Raw genomic sequence first — 14,234 nt, forward strand, 5'->3', positions numbered from 1 at the left:
TGAGCCCTACATTAGGCTCTGCGCTCAATGTGGAGCCTGCTTAAAACCCTCTCTCTCCCTCTGACCCCTCCCACTCATGCTCTCTCTCTATCTAAAAATACAAATTTCGAAAACATTAAAAAAAAAAAAAAAGAAAGGACATCATCCTTATCTCAGGAGCTTCAGTTCACTTCTCTGACTATCTTGCTGAGGTAACTGCCATCCAGACTTATATTAAAATCACTTCCATTTTCTTCATGGTTTATTACCTACGTATGTACCTTTAAGTGATAGAGTTCACTTTCATCTGTCTTTGAACTTTCTGTGAATGGAGTCATGCTGTACTTATCCCTTCATGTATAATTTACTCAGAGAGTGTGCGCGTGCAAATGTTAATATTTGGAGAATTTGGGTAAAGGCTAAGCTATTTGGGAAAGTACTGATATTTCAACATTTCTGGAAGTCTGGAATTAAAAATAAAAAAACAAATACAAATAATGTATGTTAATACATTAAAATGCAAAGGGTCTTTAAATCTGTGTTTTCCAGTCTGGTTGTGCACTGCCATTTCTGTCACACGTTAAGTGTGCATATCCACCGTCTGTGCTGAGCTCTCAAATACTTTTGCATTTATCTATGTTTATCTCGGTGCAAATTCCACAACGCTTCAATTACTATTGCTTTCAAATAAGGTTTGAAATTAGGAGGAGAAAGTTCGCCCGCCTGTCCCTCATTAAGAGTTCTTAACTATTAATGATTTGTTGCAATTTCATGTAAATTCTAAAATGTGCTTGCAGGGCACCTGAGTGGCTCAGTCTGTTTAGTGTCTGACTCTTGACTTCAGCTCAGGTTATGATCTTACAGTTTCGTGAGTTCAAGCCCCACGTCGGGCTCTGTGCTGACAGTGCTGAGCCTGCTTGAGATTCTCCCTCTCTCTCTCTCCCTCTCTCTCTGCCTCCCCCCCACTCGGACTCTCTCTCTCTCTCTCTCTCTCTCTCTCTCAAAACACATAAACTTAAAACAATTTTTAAAAATGTGCTTGTGAAGGTCTAGCAAAGGAAGAAAATGGAATTTTTATTGGGATTGCACTAAATCTAAAGATCAGTTTTGAAGAATTGAAATTTTTCCAATATTAAGGCAATTACCTGAAGAGATAAGCAATAACCTCCCACTTTAATTATGAATTTGCTCATCTCTCAAGTATTACTAGTATAAAATCTATTGAGTTGAGGGGCAACTGGGTAGCTCAGTCGGTCAAGTGTCCGACTCTTGATTTCAGTTCAGGTCATGATCTCATGGAACGCAAGATGGAGACCTACATCAGGCTGTGGGCAGAGTGTGGAGACTGCTTGGGATTTTCTCTCTCCCTCTCTCTATGCCCCTCCCCCACCTTTCAAAACAAATAAATAAACACTAAAAAAGTAAGATCTACTGAGTTGATATCTGCTTTCAGCAAGAGACTTGGTCTCAACAACTTAGCTTATCCTAGAAACAGAAATCTCCATTTGAATCGTGAATCTTTCTGCCATTACTTTTGATGTATGGTGTAAAATAGAGAGAGAGTTTCACTATTTACTAATGGCAGACCAGTTGCTTAGTGCCATGCTTCGCTACTTTCTCTCTTCCAAGTAATTGGTCAGGTGGTCCTGTCATTTACCAAGACTCCAGACACGAGTGGGTTTCTGTACTCTTGCTCTGTTGCTAAAACATATGTCAGCACTTACTTAGCAACACTGACGAGATATTAAGGAGTGACTGTGCCAAAATTTTGGGTAAAGCTGCAACCAAGATAGCTACAAAGAAAGCACCATGATAAAGTGCTAATGGCATTTACCTACACTGGCAAACCTGGTCTCTAACACTGGCAACCACAAGGGGGCAGGGAAGGGTATTAACTGGGTCAGAAGTGGCATCCCAAAGGCTTTTCAACGTTAGAAAGTCAAATGGAACTTCCCACATCAGTATAAGACTACAAAGGCTCTAACATGGTGACATGGGTAGGGAGTAGGAAGATGTAGAAACAGATACATAATTACAGGCTCATTTGCATGTTGCTAAACACTATTAATGTATAGTCAGGGTATACTTTTTCAGTTTGATAAAGACTTTTACACTCTCTTTGCCCCCAAGCACTTGTCCACATACATCATCTTGTTTCCTCCTTTTTTCTTTCCAGCATGATTTCTCTCCATTCTGCAGTTACGTGTAAGAAATTCAGCTGAGGGTAAGGAGTAGGTTTTTAATATTTCTACTTGTAAATATTTTAAAACATTTTAGAATTTGTCATCCTGGTATATCTTAGATACCAATGTTTATTAACTCTTTAATCTTTCTGTTATCCCAATTCCAACAGAATCTCCAGTTAAGAAAGCCTTGTGTTTTAGTCAAATCAAATTAATATTATGAGCTCTAAAAAAAGCTACAGCTGAATGCCAATTACAACAATATATTATTTTTACTTCTTAGCTAAGGGGAAAGAGTTACTGACAGAACCTTGGAAATAAAATTATTTCTGTACATTGAAGGCAAATAAGTGAAACTAAATATGCTTATTTCATCCATAAAATTAGCCATGCAGCTTCTGAATGCCTGAGTCATGGAATGAAACACCCAATTTCTTGAAAAGAGGCTAAAATGTTACACTCATCATATCAACCTCAAAACAAAATTCTGATAAACCACTGTCATCTTCATGCTGTAGATTCCCAAAGCTTTTTTCTCCATTGGGATTCTACAGAAAGCACCTAAAAATCATGGATATTTTAACTTGTATCTGAAATGAAACATGTTATTGCTTTTCCACCCACATATTCATTGTTAACTGCTCTAGGGCTGAATGTTTAGGAGGAGAATATTAAATGTAATGATCAGATCAAGCCCTTAATCAAACTACCATCCCAATGAAATGGTATTTTCCTTCCCCCCATATGTGCAAGAGTTGTTTGTTTGCCTAGTCAGATTTATGTTCTTGGTCTTTTCCCCCTTGTTTCTTTTTAATCAGAACACTAACATCGTTTTAAGATTTGTTTTTTTACACCTTCCCTTATTTTAGCATATTCAGCTAGTGGTCAGAGTGGAAATAATGTGTAAGAGAGCTAATTGCCAGGCTATCTTTCAAATTATACTTTCAGAATCCTGGAAATCCACATTTCCCAGCTCATCCTCTTATTCTTGATCCTTATTACCTTCTTTTTTATTCTTGATCAGTATTACCTTGTGTTTTTTTATGATTCTTAATACGAACAGCATCTGCACAAACGTTTCTGTTTGCAGAAACTCACGTAAATTTCATTATATAAATTATACATTGTGCATACAAGTGGATATTTTGTTTTTGCTTAAAAACACATTATTTTTACATAGAGGTTTTCATGTAACAAAACAAAAAAGGAGGGGCGCCCGGGTGGCTTAGTCGGTTAAGTGTCCGACATCGGCCCAGGTCATGATTTGACTGCTCGTGAGTTTGAGCCCCGCGCCCGGCTCTGTGCTGACAGCTCAGAGCCTGGAGCCTGCTTCGGATTCTGTCTCCCCCTCTCTCTGCCCCTCCCTAGCTCACGCTCGCCTTCTCTCTCTCTCTCTCTCTCTCTGTCAAAAATAAAAAATAAACTTTAACAAAAGAGATTTTTTTTTAAAAGAGAACATCAATTCTAAATGTGGCTCACTGCCTAATTTATTTTATTACTACTTTATTTTACACCCAGACACAAGTTTGTTTTCACGGCTCAGATAAACTGGACATGCAGGTCCCTTCTGTGGGAATTTGGTCTCATTTATGTGACGCCACCCACATTTCCTCACCCCTTCTGTACCACCAGCCCTATACTCAGCTAAAGTGAGTTAAAATATTTATTGGGTTATGAGAGTAAGGATTCTTTTTTCTGAAATTTCATATAAAATAATGGCGCAGTATTGGTCGTGACCAACAGAGTCTAAGGCTTCTTTGTAACCACTAAATGTAGGAAACCCCACAAATTACTGTTGGAAGGGGTTGGCCTTGAGTTCTGGCTTCAATGACCCTCTCCCCCTGAATTCAAATACCCTGCATTTGTGTCAATAAACAACTCTAGGTGTATGGTAAGGGAATATTTAGCATGAATATGTTTCATACAAAATTAGCAGCAAAGAAAAACTTTAGACTTGTAATTACACGAAAAAAAATTTAAGCCATTAGTGTAATTAAGGTGTTTCTTCCTTTTCCCTTAAACAGGTAGAATATGATCTGTCATTCTTTTGCATGGACACTCTCCCTGACTGAATTTCCAAAACACGACTTTTTTTTTTTCTTCCTTCCATGAAGATGTATAGTGATATTTTTATTCTGGCAAGAAGCTAATGTCTAGCATTCAATGTTTATTGGTTATAAACACTAAATTTAGAGCCGTGTTTCTGCCAATAGGATCTAGGAAGCCAATAGATAAGCTTCGTACTTGGGAGATACTAGCTACCACTCTCATAGTTAAGCCATAAATAGAAAGGATGTGAATACAGGGGCACCTGGGTGGCACAGTTGGTTGAGTGTCCAAATCTTGATTTCGGGCTCAGGTCATAATCTCATGGTTCAGGAGATCGAGCCCCAAGTTGGGCTCTTTGTTGACAGTGTGGAGCCTGCTTGGGATTCTCTCTCCACCTCTCTCTCTGCCTGTCCCTCTCTGTCTCAAAATAAATAAATAGACTTTAAAAAAAAAAGGAGGGGCACCTGGGTGGCGCAGTCGGTTAGGCGTCCGACTTCGGCCAGGTCACGATCTCGCGGTCCGTGGGTTCAAGCCCCGCGTCAGGCTCTGGGCTGATGGCTCAGAGCCTGGAGCCTGTTTCCGATTCTGTGTCTCCCTCTCTCTCTGCCCCTCCCCCGTTCATGCTCTGTCTCTCTCTGTCCCAAAAATAAATAAATAAAAAAAAAACGTTGAAAAAAAATTAAAAAAAGAAAAAAAAGGAAATGAATTCAGACAAGATAAAGCCAGAGTTATTTGTCTTAGAGAGTGTACCTTTAGCTTTCATACTCATTTTGCCTTCCTTGGTCGTTCCTTTTCTCTTCCTAGCTTCTGATGTCAAAACTACCTTTTGAAAACAACACCGAAAATTCTGTCTTGGGGGATCTGTTAGTGAGATAGTAACTTATGAAAGTATATACTCAGGAAGGTGTTCATGGGTATAGTCTAGTCTGTCATCTTCCTTCTGAATTCTTAGAAACAATTGTATCTTAACTTTAATGTTTTGAAAGTGATGAAAAAGTAACCTCAACTCAATGGGATTTTGGACATTATCCCCAGATAACTCAGAACTCACTTTCTACAGATTTACCCCATTCTTAATAGAAGAAATGGACATACACATTATCCATTTGTGTCTCTAGAAGACTTTTGAGTAATGATATTGGAGAGAGTATGAAAATGTTTCCAAGATGATAAAGAAAACTGCTAACCTGCATATATACCTTTCAGACTCATCTTGGACCACCAGTATGGTCAAAAGCCTTCTATGATTTCTTATTTCTAACAGAATCACAACAGAGTCCAGCCACACAAGGCTCTAGAGGGTATTTGTTACAGCCTTCTCATTTGTAAGTGAGACAACTGAGCCCCTGGGAGGTGAAGGTTGTGGGAGGATCAGAGTTGGTGGTAGACCAGAACTAAAATTCAATTCTCTTGACTCAACAGCCAGTGTTCTTTCACATTTGTTAGTTCTGTTCACAAATAGTCTCTAGTGTTGTTTTTCACATCCCCCATTTGTCTTTCAAGACCCGTCAAAACCTTGCCCCCTCCAACCACTTAATTCCATTTTCTAGAAGTCTCACACATGAACATTAATCACCATCAAGCTGAACTTGTTACTTCTCTTTATCCTGTGCTAGAGTAACCAACTATCCCATTTTGGCCAGGACTGCCTCCGTTTTAGCCTTGAAAATCCTGCATCCCACAGACCTTGAAGTTCCAAGCAAACTGGCTTAGTTGGTCACTCCACCACACACATTACTTGGGTAACACTGTCTGAATCTTCTTGTCTGCCATTTTCTTCCCCCATTTCCAAATCTTTATAACCATCAAAGAAAGCTCAAACCCTATTTCCTTCAGGCAGTCTCCAATTCTTGTTCTCTAACTTTCTACCGTTCTTAAATCGTGCTTCACACCGGTAGACCTTAAATTAAAGGCTATGTTGCCTTGCTTGAAGATTATTTTGGACACATCATCTTTCCTTCACAAAGTAGACTATAACTCATCATCAAACAGAGTCAAGGAGGTAAAATGGAGTCTGCCTCATGGAAGAGTCACTGTGAGACAGGTACCATGCTGGGTACTTGGCCTCATCTACAGCACCATAGTCTGTGAGGCTGGTATTATTACATCTATTTTACACAAGTCAATTAAGTTCAGACAGCATAGTATTTGACCAAAATTCAAATCCAGACCTATCTGGCTCCTTCCGCTATACTACACCTACTGCATAGGAAACACATTTAAGATTCTTGCATGTCTCACAGCTATAAGCAAAGTGTGGAGCCTAAAGTACATACTTAAGAAATACTTGCTGTTTTGTCCTAATTGTTTTTCCATTCAGATCTACAAACTCATGCTAGTAGTGACAAGGGAAATAGTGTTTTTTTTTTAATATTAAATCATAGAAAATGTGCCTTTTACCTGATTTAAACATAGTTGTATTTCATAGATTGGTGTCATAATAATCACAAATGAATGCATTTCTGTGTCTTATTCTTTGAGACTTAAAAATAAAGCCATAGGGGCGCCTGGGTGGCGCAGTCGGCTAAGCGTCCGACTTCAGCCAGGTCACGATCTCGCGGTCCGGGAGTTCGAGCCCCGCGTCGGGCTCTGGGCTGATGGCTCAGAGCCTGGAGCCTGTTTCCGATTCTGTGTCTCCCTCTCTCTCTGCCCCTCCCCCGTTCATGCTCTGTCTCTCTCTGTCCCAAAAATAAATAAACGTTGAGAAAAAAAAATTAAAAAAAAAAATAAATCATAAAAGGGGTGCCTGGATGGCTCAGTTGGTGAAGCATCCGACTTCGGCTCAGGTCATGATCTCAAGCCTGTGAGTTCGAGCCCCGCGTTGGGTTCTGTGCTGACAGCTCAGAGCCTGGAGCCTGCTTTGCATTCTGTGTCTCCCTCTCTCTCTGCCCCTCCCCCCCACACACTCTGTGTCTTTCTCAACAATAAATAAACAATAAAAAATTTTAATAAAAAATAAAGCCTTAAATGATAAATGTCCTCTCTGTCTGTAATTTAAGTTTTGCCATCATTATGATTTTCTCCAGCTTCTTTATTTTTCCTTCCTTTTTAAAAACAATTCTTTAGATCTCCACTGCTAAGCACAGTAACCACTAACCCAAGTGTGGCTACTGAGCACTTGAAATGTGGCTAGTAAAAGTGAGACAATCTGTATGTATAAAACACACCCCAGATTTCAAAGACCTAATAAATAAATAAGAATGTAAGGTAGTTCATTAGTGATTTTTTAATACTGATTACATATTTTAATGATGATATTTTGATTATATTGGGTTAAATAAAGCATTTAAATTAATTTTGTCTATTCCTTTTTACCTTTAAAAAATTTGGCTACCAGAACATTTAAAATTGCATATATGGGTTGCATTATATATCTATTGGGTAGTATTACTTTAGATGATTTCTAGAGGCATAGGGTGATGAATACTTTTTATTAATTTTTCCCTTGAGAAAATCTCATGTTTTAATATAGTTTATAGAATTTTTCCCAACAAAATTATATATCTAAATATATATTAGTTGTTTAAATTAATAAACGTTAACATATGCCCCTACCTATGATGAGACAATGATTTTTTTCCTAATAAGTAATTAATAGTAATAGGAAAGTTATATGAGTCATTTGAACATAAGTGTGCCAGTGAAATTTTAATATTGTTTTTTGAGGCAGGCATCATGATATTCAAAAACACATTTAATAAGCCTCTTCTTACTTTGGATTCCTATATGTTTACCTTGGACTTTAATTTTAATCAAACTGATAGCAGAGAAAAATAAAACAGAAAAAAATATAAAACATTCATAGTCACGAGAAAACACAGCACACTTTTTTAGGGAAGAAGACAGCATAGTTCAACTATTTTTTAAAACCATCTTAGATATTCAGGCCTGACAAAATTCTAAGCCCTGTAAAACAGACTCTTATCAAAGGATGGCAGTAAGTTGCTTTGTTAAAGCCCTTACAGGAAGCAGAATGCTCCGTGGCAGCTGGTGTGATTTAGAAATTACGAGTAAATGTAGTAATTATTTCTAAATGTTGGAGCTTTCCATGGTCGCATTTGCAAATCCTAGTCAACAGACTGATAGAAGACCACAGAAGAGAAAGGGGTGGGTGGGTATGGGTTCACTGCGTGTGTATGCACGCACGACAGTGCGGAATCCCCTTCGATCACTGAGTAAGTGCCTATCGTAGTCTGGGATTTCCCATTCCCGGGAACTCGACAGAGTATATCTACTTTAATAGCTGAGGGGGCTTGGAGCTCAATAGTGCAAATAGCAGCCTTCTTTACAAAGTTTCTCCATTTTTATTATTTCACTCTCTTACTTAGGATCCTCCAAGGAAAATAAGGTTCCTTGATTTAAAAAACAAAAACAAAAAAAACAAACCAAAAAATCCCCCCCCCCAAAACCTGAGTGTTACAGGTGTAGACCTGAGTCACTAAAGAAACAATGATTATTAGAGTCATAAAATAATTCTTAGACACTTCAAAATATTCCTTGTCAACAGACAGCCGGGGTAGGCATTGAGGGAGGCACACAGATGTAAGGCACCCGCAGCAGCCTTATCAGCAGGTTGGCGTTTGACATTTTTTGTAGGGACGTGATCACGTCACTCAGGCTCTTTGATCTCAGAACAGCAGAGAAGCATTCATATTTGCTTTTCTCTTGCTTGGAACCTAAAAATTACTCTCAGTACACTCATAAAATCATTGGTGATGATAACTTCCTGAGGATCAAACACTCTAAGAGTATTTCAACAAATAAAAGTAATATTAACAAGCACGTCATAATTATCTCTTTCAGGAAATGGCTGATACAGCAATCCAGATTTACAATGAGCATGAATCATATAGAATTTCCGGTTAAAGTGTTGAAGGGCATTTCGTATCTGCAGCTATCCATGGGGCAGCGAGCCTCTCTCGTAGGAGTAATAATAAGCACAGACATTTCCTAAGTGCTTACTGTGTGACACTCATGCTGCTTTGCTCTTCACCTGTACTATTTTATCCAATACTCACAGTAGACCCAGGATAAGGTACTATTTATTATCTCCATTTTAGAGATGAGAGAATTGGATTCACAATTTAAGAAACTGGACTAAGGTCAACATTTAGGAACCGGAGTAGGTATGTGAGCCAGAAAGAAGGGGTTCCACCTTGGGCGTGTGTCAGAATCACTGGGAGAACGTAGTCAATCACAGATCTGTGGGTTCTGAAGGAGTGTCCGAGATTGGTCCGGTTATCTGATAAATGTGCAAGGTCCTCAAAGGAATCTGATGGAAATGAGAACGTCAGAACGGCTGATCTAATTTCACAGCGCTTGGAGGCCAATTTGCCTGCCACTGACATTCTGCAGGAGAATGACTGCTCTTGAACCTGATTTACTTTTTTGAAAGCTGTAGTGATTAATGTGGAAGCCTCTCCTTTTTGGCAATGTGTTCAGCAGTTGCCTGGCTTATAGGCTTCTTCCTCTTGGCAGAACTCGGTGTTTGCATTATTTACTTACTAGCCTCCCCATGTGAAGAGATTAGTTATCTATTTCTTAGTCTTGGCCTCAGTGATTCTGCTGATAGGACTCAGGCCAGAGAATGAGTGTGGACCTTCATTCTCAAATTAGAGGCTCTGGTTGTCCTATAAAAATCATACTCTTAGCTCAGTCCTCAAAATCCACGGAAAGCCTTTTCAACAACTTGTATACACCTAGTTCCAGCCCCTACTTCCTTTTCCAGTCTGAAGAAAGGATAAAATTCTTAAACCACCTAGTAGGGTAGGGAAGATTAGACCGGGTGTGTGTGTGTGTGTGTGGGAGGGGGGGTGGTGTACAATACAGAGTGGGGGAATAAAGTTGGTCACTTCTGGCCTCTCTCCAGCTTCCTTTGCTCTCTGTTCTTTGAGATTTAGAAGTGTAGTGGGTTTAGATTAATGTATTCTTGGAGTTGTTTCCTGTTCCAAAGAAAAAGAAGGGATGTCAACGGTGTCTGATATCAAATAATTTAACCAGAAGGGTAGGTAAGCTAAAGGAAAGAAAGGTCTAGGCTCATTTTTCAACAGGTTAAAATTAAAAAAAAAAAAAAAAAAAAAAGGAAAGCTTCAGATATCATTCTTTTTCACCCAAGGCATGTTGACCAAACACCAACTAAGTACTTTGAAATGTTCTTGCTATATTGTGGGCTGGAAATAAATGGTATTGAATGACTTTATTACTGAAGGCATTGTGCTGTATACAAACAGAATGAAAGCTGGTGCCTTTACGGGTTTTAATCAGCTATGGGAGGAATGCAAAATTTTGGTGCACATAGCTTCCGCTTGAGGCAGAATGTGACAAATGTAATAAAGACAGAGGGTTCTGTAAAGTTACAATAGGCAGAGAAATTTGTATTGGCCGGAGAGAGTAGACGATAAAGGAGTTGGCTTTTTATGTCCGAATTGGCTCTCACCGAAGCTTCACAGACATATCCTCCTGGAGTAGTTCAAGGGGCATGCCGATAGAGGAGAGAAGCGTCCTCTAGAAAGATCGTGGGGGAGGGAGAGGGCAGGGTAGGGGGGCAGGCTCTGAGGAAAACCTTAACAAGTCTGTCACAAAGAAGGGTATGGTTGTGACCTTCTGGGATATATCAGCGGGGAGAAAGGAACCCAAAGGAAGGTGCAGAAGATGTGTTCTGATTAAACTCGATGTCAGTTTTCTGATCCCATGGGTTGACTGAATGCATTAGTTTTCTAGAACTGTTGTAACAAAATACCACAAACTGGTGATTTAAAACAACAAAAACTGATTCCCTCACAGCCTTGAGGCTAGAAATCCTCAGTCGACATGAGAGCAGGAAGAGTCTATGCTATGCCTCTCTCCTAGCTCCTGGTGCTGTGTCAATCCTTAGTGTTCCTTGGCTACGGACAAATCACTCACATTTCTGCCTCCATATCCTCACATGGCACACTTCCCTGTGTGTCTCTGTGTCTTCATGTGGCCTTCTTATAAAGACACCAGCAACTGGACTTAGGACTTACTCCACTCCAGGATGGCTTCATCTTAGCTAATTATATCTGTAAAGCTTATTTTTAAGTAAGGCCGCATTTTAAAGTTCCAGGGGACATGAATCTCAGGAGAAAACACTATTTAACCCAGTCCACTGGGCCAAGTTTTTGATAGTGCTGTATAAAGACATTGCTGTTTTTGATAATTTCTACAGTTCTGTAAAACCTCAGCAGAGGAGAACAAAGGTGAGATCAGCATTTTAGAAATGAAAGATGATTGGAATAAAAGAGAGGAAAGCCCTGATCAGGGGGTCTGTGGAATCAGGAAGTCTATCGGTCAATGATGAGCCCACCGCAGGAAGGTGGAGGAATCATGTTTCATAAGACCTGGCAAAAGGGAGACTTTTTTTTGGGTAAGTAACTGCCCTAATCCTCTACATAGAAATTCTGGTCATTTCTATCCACATACATACATACATATGGTAAAACCTTGGTTTGTGAGCATAATGTGTTCCAGAAATATGCTTGTAATCCAAGCACTTGTATATCAAGGTGAATTTCAAGAACCATTGGCTCAGTTGTGATCGTGTGACATTCGCCATCACGTATGACTCGTATTGCAAGACATCGCTCGTTTATCAAGCTAAATTTTATTAGAAATATTTGCTTGTCTTGTGGAACGCTCGCAGAACAAGTTGCTGACAATCCAAAGTTTTACTGTGTGTGTGTGTGTGTGTGTGTGTGTGTATTTCATCTATTGTGAGAGATCACTGATATTCCCAGCATATATATGTGCGTGTGTGTGTGTGTGTGTATGTGTGTATTTCATCTATTGAGAGAAGGGTTGAACAGTATTCAGTTTTGTGATAATTTTTAGCAACACTTAAGACAGAACAAAACAAACGTGGGAACGTCCTATTGAGCTGGGTATTACAGGGTGGAGAGGATTTTGCAAGTGGAGATGAAGGCCTCCCCAGCTGTAGGAGCGCCATAGTTACAGAAGTGAGAGAGTGAATGTCTTGTTCAGCATTACAAATTGTCCAGTTTGGCAAAACTGCACTCAACAGTCAGATCTAATGGGACATGATGTTGAAAAGTTATGTTGGGGTCAGATAGTGAGTGGCTTGGAATAACAGGTTAAGAAAGGAATTTGGTATCTTTTATATAAATAATAGATTGCATCCAAGATCCTTAATCAAGGGGGTGGCATGACCAGGTCATGTAATGAATGCATCTGGGAAGGAAAAGGATGAGGTGAAGTCATCTTTCAGTAAAGATCTGAATAATCCATGGGAGAAGGGCTGTGTATTTGCACTGGGACACTGGTCATGTGAGCGGGAAATAAGACGCTATAAGGAAACTTCAGAAGTAGAAATCATAAGCCTTGATGATAAGGCATTGAGAGAAAAGTTTAATAAACCACTTGGACTTCCAGTTGGATAGAGAAATGGTAAATAATAGCATAGATAATCAAGAAAAAGCAACCTAGGGGAGTAGTATGGTTTTGTTGATTTTCTTTGTTTGCATGTAGGAAAGACCATTAATTTATCTATTGAGTTTATGGTGCCTGGAAACCATCCATATAGAGATGTTTAGGTGGAAGCTAAAATATGAAATCTGGGCCTTGGTAGAAATGCCTCGGTTCAAATGTAACTTGGTAGAGAGCCACGGGAAAGTTTTAGCCTCATGAATAGATATGTTTCTCAGGAAGAGGGTGTGAAGGCAAGACAAGGGACATCCAGGTACCGAACTCTCGGCAAAAACCTACTTAGAAAGGTAAATCACAGGTGGAGGCAGTTAGCGGAATGAAATGGTTACAGCAGTGAAATACAGAAGGTGAACCCCAAAGTATCATGTCATAGAGAATGCAGGAGGACTTCCAGTGGTCTCAAATGCCAGTGGGGTCAAAAGAACGGAGCTGGAGCTGAGCTTTGTCACTTATCTTTTGGTGTCTGTGCAAATGATTTTACATTTTGGAGCAACAGTTTCCTCACTCATCAATGAGCAGCACTGATGCGACTGGCAAGACTGATGTGCAATGGTTTATTTGAATGTAGAACATCATAAAACACATTAAAAATGCAAGAGATGACAGTTTGAGAAGGAAGCAAGTTGAAGGAGGAGTTATCTGCTTTTCCTCCAGGATTTGGTCAGATTAGAACATGTGTGTATACTGAGTAGGAGAAGTCTGGAGACCAACTAGAAAACAGAAGAGACAGGTTAGATGGAAACTAATAGGAGGTAATAGAATGGAAAGTAATTTGGAGGCAATAGGAAAAGAAGGAATGAGCTAAGGTAAAAATGTAATTTTGAAAGACAATAAGGCTACATATATTTAAAATAAGAGCAACACCAAAAAACAAACAAGAGAAAGAACTAGAAAAGCCTAGTTGATTTAAGAAAGAGATTCTGTGATGGAGAGGTGAAATACAGCAAGATGTTGTAAATGGATGGATTTTCTTTTGTCAGTAAGTTGAAATAGGAGAATCAAGGAAGTGAGGGATGGAATAAAAGTGGCTTCTGGTGATAGCATGCTTAAAATGCCTGTCACTGGCTCACAACTGGGAACACAGCCAAATGAAGCTCAGGGGGGTCAGAAGGACTGGGGAGAGGAGGGTAGGTAAATGACTAGAAGTTTCCATCATGATTATGAATAGGTTCAGTGGAAGTGGAAAATTGGGAGAGGTGAATAAACAGAATAGGATCAGACACACATAGCATTTAGATCAGCAGGCAACTATTTTCTATATTTTTATGTTTTATATAAGTGGCGTTGAGACTTTTATTTTTTAAATTTGTACCAGACCACCCACACCAGGGGAAATAGGCAGCTGGCCTCAGGAAAGTCCAGCAGACAACTCCAGCACAAAAACTGACCACACCTAGAGGAATTGAGACAGCATAAAGAGAGATCATCCATACCATCAGAAGAGATGCAAGCTGGTTCTGTGTAGTTCTGATTCACGTGTATCCTTCAAATAAACCCAATCTTGGGGTGCCAGGGTGGCTCAGTCGGCGAAACCTCCGACTCTTGATTTCAGCTCAAGTCAAG

General features: G+C 39.5%; 1 long non-coding RNA gene across 17 annotated transcripts in view; it reads right to left on the minus strand.

Annotated features, from left to right (window-relative positions):
- The window catches only part of LOC111557781, an 863,046-nt gene that overhangs the window by 227,839 nt on the left and 620,973 nt on the right, over positions 1 to 14,234 (minus strand). The window lies entirely within an intron of this gene.

This window comes from Felis catus, chromosome E1, assembly GCF_018350175.1.
Source record: "Felis catus isolate Fca126 chromosome E1, F.catus_Fca126_mat1.0, whole genome shotgun sequence".
NCBI classification, from domain to species: Eukaryota; Metazoa; Chordata; class Mammalia; order Carnivora; family Felidae; genus Felis; species Felis catus.